Source organism: Mus caroli, chromosome 9 (assembly GCF_900094665.2).
Source record: "Mus caroli chromosome 9, CAROLI_EIJ_v1.1, whole genome shotgun sequence".
NCBI classification, from domain to species: Eukaryota; Metazoa; Chordata; class Mammalia; order Rodentia; family Muridae; genus Mus; species Mus caroli.
This window is the reverse complement of record NC_034578.1, coordinates 71,801,143-71,807,324: the sequence shown is the minus strand read 5'-3', so window position 1 is coordinate 71,807,324 and position 6,182 is coordinate 71,801,143. Positions and strand designations below refer to the sequence as shown.

At 42.9% G+C, this 6,182-nt stretch overlaps 1 non-coding gene across 1 annotated transcript; it reads right to left on the bottom strand.

Moving 5' to 3' along the window:
- Window positions 1–5,721: 5,721 nt before the first annotated feature.
- Window positions 5,722–5,864, bottom strand: LOC115032022. Its single transcript, XR_003837670.1, has one exon. It is a non-coding gene; the product is annotated as a small nucleolar RNA SNORA48 (small nucleolar RNA).
- Between the last annotated feature and the right edge of the window lie 318 nt (window positions 5,865–6,182).

Below are 6,182 nucleotides of genomic sequence, written 5' to 3'. Positions count from 1 at the left end.
TGGTCTGCTTTCCCGGCTTACTCAGTACACTTCTTTATACAGCCCAGGGCCACCTGCCTGGGGATAGTATGGCCCGCAGTAGGCACTGAGCCTCCTACATTAATCTTTAATCAAGAGAATGCCCCACAGGTTTGCCTACAGGATAATATGATAAGAATATTTTCTCATTTGATATTTCTTCTTCTCAGATGACTAGCTTGTGTCAAGTTGATGAAAACTAGTCATCACACCCATTGGCTCCAATTTGTCCTGCCTATATTCTCCTGGTCTTGGGGCCATACAACCAGAGCATGGTCAACCTACTTGGGCCATTGAAGAAAATGGCTCTCCCTCTGCTAGAAGCCAACAGTTGTCCATAGTTATTTATTCCCTAAGTGTCTCATTTTTTTGTATTTGTAAAATGAGGTCAGAGTACTGAGAGTGGGCAAGGTAGCTCTTGGGCATTCTCCTCTCAACTCTGGCATCTTCCCTGTGTAGGTTTTTGCATTCTAACGTGTATGTCTACAGTGAACAACAGTTTTTTCCCTTCTAGAGAAAACCTTCTGTGGTGGTAGGGCCCAGTTTCTCAGTACTGAGTCTGTGCAACAGTCATGATTTCAAGTGTTCTTGGTGTAGGTAGGTGTTGGTTCAATGTCAATATTTTTGTAGGAACTGATGTCTGGCCTAGCCTGACCTGGGGGAAATCTGGTCTTCTCTTGGCAGTCTTGGGGCTGGAGATGTTTGAGAATGAATGACAGTTCTGGCATTGATTAATTATGCCAGCAAGATTGATTTTGGAGGCCATTATTTCATCTTTAATTAAGATCCTTGTCATTACTTATCTAAGTGACTAATGTACTTATTTAAAATTTTACCCCTAGAAATACAAAACTAAAACAAAACATAATTAGTCTTTTAAAGATGCTTTATTTTCATTTTTGTGTCTGTGCACATCTGTGCGAGTATATGTCACATGTGTGTAGGTACTTGTGGAAGTCAGAAGAGGGCTTTGGGTTCCCTGGAGTTACAGGTGGTTGTGACCTGCCTGACATGGGTGCTGCGAACTCAGCTCAGGTCTTCTGGAAGAGCAGCAGGTGCTTTTAATCTCAGAGCTTTCTCACTAGTCTTAACTGGTCTTTTAAAAAGGTTTGAGTTTGTTTGAGTTTATGCCAGAACTATTTACCTGGAAGGCTAAGTCAGACTCCAGGGGTCATCCATGACCTTTCTCTCAGTTTAGCACCATGTGCATATCATGCCATTATAAGTCTCTGTATTTCCCCTGCTTCCCTAGTCTCCTAAGCTGCCTCCTTATATCCTCTAGTCTGCTCTTTTTATATCTGTATATGGCCACAGTAGACAGTGGCTGTGTGTTCTAGGTAGGAGAATAATTTAATCCCATCTTGATTGTGGCAGTTTTAATTAGCTCAGGGAGTGGCACTATTAGGAGGTATGACCTCATTGGAGGAAGTGTGTTACTGTGTGGGTGGTCTTTGAGACCCTCCTCCTAGATGCCTGGAAGCCAGTCTTCTGTTTGCTTTCAGAACAAGATATAGAACTCTCAGCTCCTCCAGCCCTGTCTGGATGCTGCCATGTTTTCTGCCATGATGATAAAAGACTGAACTTCAAGACCTGTAAGCCAGCCTCAATTCAATGTTGTCTTTTATAAGAGTTGTCTTGGTCATGGTATCTCTTTATAGTAATGGAAACTCCAATGAAGACACTGATTCATCTTCCTAGGTTCAACCATGGAACTTTGGATTTGATCACAATTCTCACCATGTTCTAAAACTCTTAGGTCACTTGGCTTTCACTTGATGACCTCATGGGTCTTCTCTGTTGTATCATGCTTCCTTTAGTGTGGAGTGAATTTTATCATTTTCCCGTACACCTCAGACCTGATGCTTGCTCTCTAGGGAAGCCTTTCCAGTCTCCTCCTCATCTGGGCATGTCTCTCATCCTTTAGGCACTTGGGATTTTCTTCTGAAGAGGAGATGGAGAAACCAAGGCTCATAAAACCATGTCCAGCATGAATCAGTTACTTTTAATCACCAGCAAAACTGGGATCCAGAACTCCCAAGCTCTTAATGAAAGGACCAGGATCTAGAACTATGTCTGATTCTAAGTCCTTTGCTGCTCTTTTCCAGAGACAGGCAGTATGTTACATCTCTCACGGAGATTTTGATTGACAGTGAAACCTGTGGCACCGTGAATAAAAGGATTCTGAGATTACATCCTTGACCAGTGGAGAAGAGTTGCATGACAGACTAGTGATACCTGCCATGAGTAAAGGATTGGGGGAAGGAAAGTACACAGGACTGTGTGCTAAGTCAGTGCTAGAGTGCTCAAGGACATAGTGCTCAGCCACTCTTTTTAAAAAACTTTTATTCTTTTCTCATGCATTATATCCTGACCACAGTTTCCCCTCCCTCTGCTTTTTCCCAGTCACTCCCAAAGCTCTCCTCTTCCCCAGATTTCTCCTCTGTGTTTCTCTTTAAAAAGAACAGATTTCCCATCGGTGACCTAAGAAGATACAATAAAACTAGACATAAACCCTCATATCATGGCTGGACATGGCAACCCAGTAGGAAGAAAAGGATTTTGAGGGCAGTTCCAGCAAAAGTCAGAGACACCTCTGCTCCCATTGTTGGGAATCCCACAAAACACCAAGCTACACAACCATAAGAGATATGCAGAGGATCTAGCTCAGACCCATGAAGGGTCTGTGTTTATTATTTCAGATTCTGTGAGCTCCCAGCTCAACCAGTCTTAAAAACCGAAAGCAGAACCTTCTTACAGGTCCAAAGAGTCAAGGGCAGAGTCAAGGTCTCCTTAAAGTGACGATTCCCCAAGACCTGGGGTTTAGGGAGGGGGGGGCAAAATAAATGATAGTGAATGTCATGCCTGATCTACTGACAGGCTCTTTATTCTGTTAAAAGCTCTGATGCGCCACTGTGTATCAGAAGCAGACGGTAGAGAAGGGGTTTTCTCTGACGTACCCCTCCACAGTTGGAACACACAGGAAACCCCGTCTACAGTTTAAAGCCATTAGGATTCCAAGAAGGTGAGAACACTGGGCAAAGTTTGCTCATATCTCAGCATCAGACGTCTAGCATCTTGACACTTTCTCTTCAAGTCTACTGGACTGAAATTTATTTGAAGATCTGAGATTGGCCCTACACACTTCTGCACCTTCCATGTAACACCCAACCAAGGGCGTGGCTCATGGTGTTCATGATAGTTGAGTTGAGTTGACTTGACGAAGGTCCCACTTTCCTGAGGCAAAGGCTTTGCTTCATTCTCTGTCTAACCAGGTGTTTTCTAGTCTCTTGTTTGTGGTCCACTGTTGGGCATTAGGTACTCATTTGGAAGACCACAGCTTCCTTAGTTCTGTGGAGTAGTGTTTGTCCATCTTGGGCTGGAGGCTGTACTGTCCAAGCACATCTCCCTGTCTCAATGCTAAGGCCCATATGGGTGGATCTTTACCTCTGCTTGTTATCCAGCAGCAGAAGGCAGATGCTAAAGCTTCCAGAGTCTGTGGTTTAGGATTCCATGTTCCTGGTTTGAAAATTTGCTTGCTATTTGCATTTCTGAGGTTTTATATTTTTTTAAAAAATGTGTGTGTGTGTGTGTGTGTGTGTACGAGAGCACTTGTGGACATATGAGCACATTTGTGCACAAAAGTGCAGATGGTGCCTATGGAGGCCACAGGTGTCAGATCCTTCTGGAGCTGCAGTTACCTGACATAGGTACTGGCAACAGAACTTGGCTCCTTGGCAAAAGAAGCACATGGCTCTGTGCTTTAACTGCTACATCATCATTGACACACAAATGGGTTCCATGGTTGTTTTTATTGAATGATTTTTTTTTTCTTCAGGGTCTCAGTGTAAGCCCCATATGGCCTGGGTCTTACTGTGTAAATCAGGCTAGCCTCAGATTTCCAGAGATCTGTCTGCCTCTGCTTCACAAATGTTGGGATTAAAGAAATGATCCACTATACCCTTGCTCATTTCTTCAAATCTGCACTGCCCACACCGGTGAGCTGACTTAGACCTTTTATCTTGTGGTTGAACTATAAACCCTGGCATGTCCTGGGGATGCCATGCAGTGTATTTCTCTTGTCTTTGTGTTCTCTCCCTAGTCATCCCATCTGTGGATTTTGATGTTATGTATAAGAGGATGATCTCTAACTTTGTATCTCTATTTCTTTTTTTTTTATTAGATATTTTCTTTACATACATTTCAAATGCTATCCTGAAAGTTCCCTATACCCTCCACCCACCCTGCTCCCCTACACACCTACTCCCACTTCTTGGCCCTGGCCATTCCCTTGTACTGGGGCATATAAAGTTTGAAATACCAAGGGGCCTCTCTTCCCAGTGATGGCTGACTAGGCCATCTTCTGCTACATGTGCAGCTAGAGACATGAGCTCTGAGGGTGCTGGTTAGTTCATATTGTTGTTCCACCTATAGGGTTGCATCTATATTTCTGAGAGTGACCCCCAAATCTGAGACATTTATGTTTATTGTACCTCAATGTTTCTACTTACATGTTCAACAAAGCATTTCAAATTTAAAACATTCACAACAAATATTCTGAAGATGCGGGCTAAGAAAATGGATTGGTGAATAAAAGACCTAGTCATGTGTGTATGAGCTCTGAGTATTGATTTCTAGAGCCCATGAAAAAGCTGGACACATAGCATAAGTGTCTGCTAACCTAGTGCTCCTATAGGAGAGATAAGAGGCAGAGACAGGGGGAATCCCAGAAGCATGGGGGTCATCAGCCTGGGATATTCACTGGAAACAGAATAGCAGAAACCCAGATTCAAATGAGGGGGATGGTGAAGACTGGCACCAATCTCCCAATCTTTACAATTACAGTGGCACACATATGTGTGTGTGCCACTTTCACATTCATGGATGTATGTGTGTGTGCACATGCATGCATGAACAATGTGGGAAAGCCTTATGTATTGAAGAATTAACATCAGCAAATATGGCTCTATTACTAGAAACAATCTATAGCTTCAGTATTAATATCTCATTAAAATTCCAACAAGATTCTTCATAGAACTAGAAAAGAATTGGAAAATTCATATGGATTTACCAAAGATGCCAATTAGCAGAAAAGCAATTTTGAGCAAAAAGAGATTTTAAAATTAGATCTAGAGGTTATAAGAAATCTGAGTGGCTCAGTATCAAGTAATGTGACTGAGTCAGTAGTTAAAACATCCCCAACAAAGAAAAATGCAGGGCTAGATGGATTCACTGTTGAACTATACACATCAATTGTTCTGAGAATAAATAGGCAGCTTTTCATGATATTTTGGACTTTCTTTTGATTCTTAGTGAGTTTCATATCATGTACCCCAGTCCCACTCATCTCCCATTCTGTCCCCTCATATCTGCCCTTCTCCTTTGCAAACTGACTCCCAAAATAACACACACACACACACACACACACACACACACACACACACACAGACACACACTCACACACACCCTACCACCACCAGCACTACCACCATCACCACTAACAACGAAACCTAGAAAACATCTAATCGTGGAAGGTATAGTTAGTCACATTTAGTGGCTCCTGATACAGACTGGCCATACAATTGTTGGGACCCTGGGTGATGTCCGTCATCCTTGCTGTGTGGCATGGTCGGATGGTATTGTGGTTCACAGGTTTCTATCTGTCTTCCTCCTTCTGCACTGTGATGCCTGGATTTGATTTGATTTTTATGAGTCCTAGGCATAAGATAGCTTTGGATGTCAAGCTAGGCATCAAGCTAGGATGAACAAAAGATGGCTATTTGCTCTGACCCTGACCAATATAAGAACACCACCATCCACAAGGTGTATCTTAGCCCATTGTTGGGACAGACAGACAGACAGACAGGCGCACACGCACACACACACACACACACACACACACCAATGGACAGATGGATGGACATGACAGCTTGCCTCAGGATTCTTAAGAAAGGATGGATATACTGAAAATATCATCTTTAGGACATTCTCTGTAGAGTCTCTGCTAGAATTACAGTCCCTGGCCACATCTTGAAGTGCTTTTGCTATTACATATCGGAACACCAATTCTAGAATATTCCAGGTGCCAAAACATTGTTCATTAGATGCAAATGCGGAAGCTGAGTCTGGAAGGACAGAGCTGCAGTTCCTGTAGGCACTGTCTATTG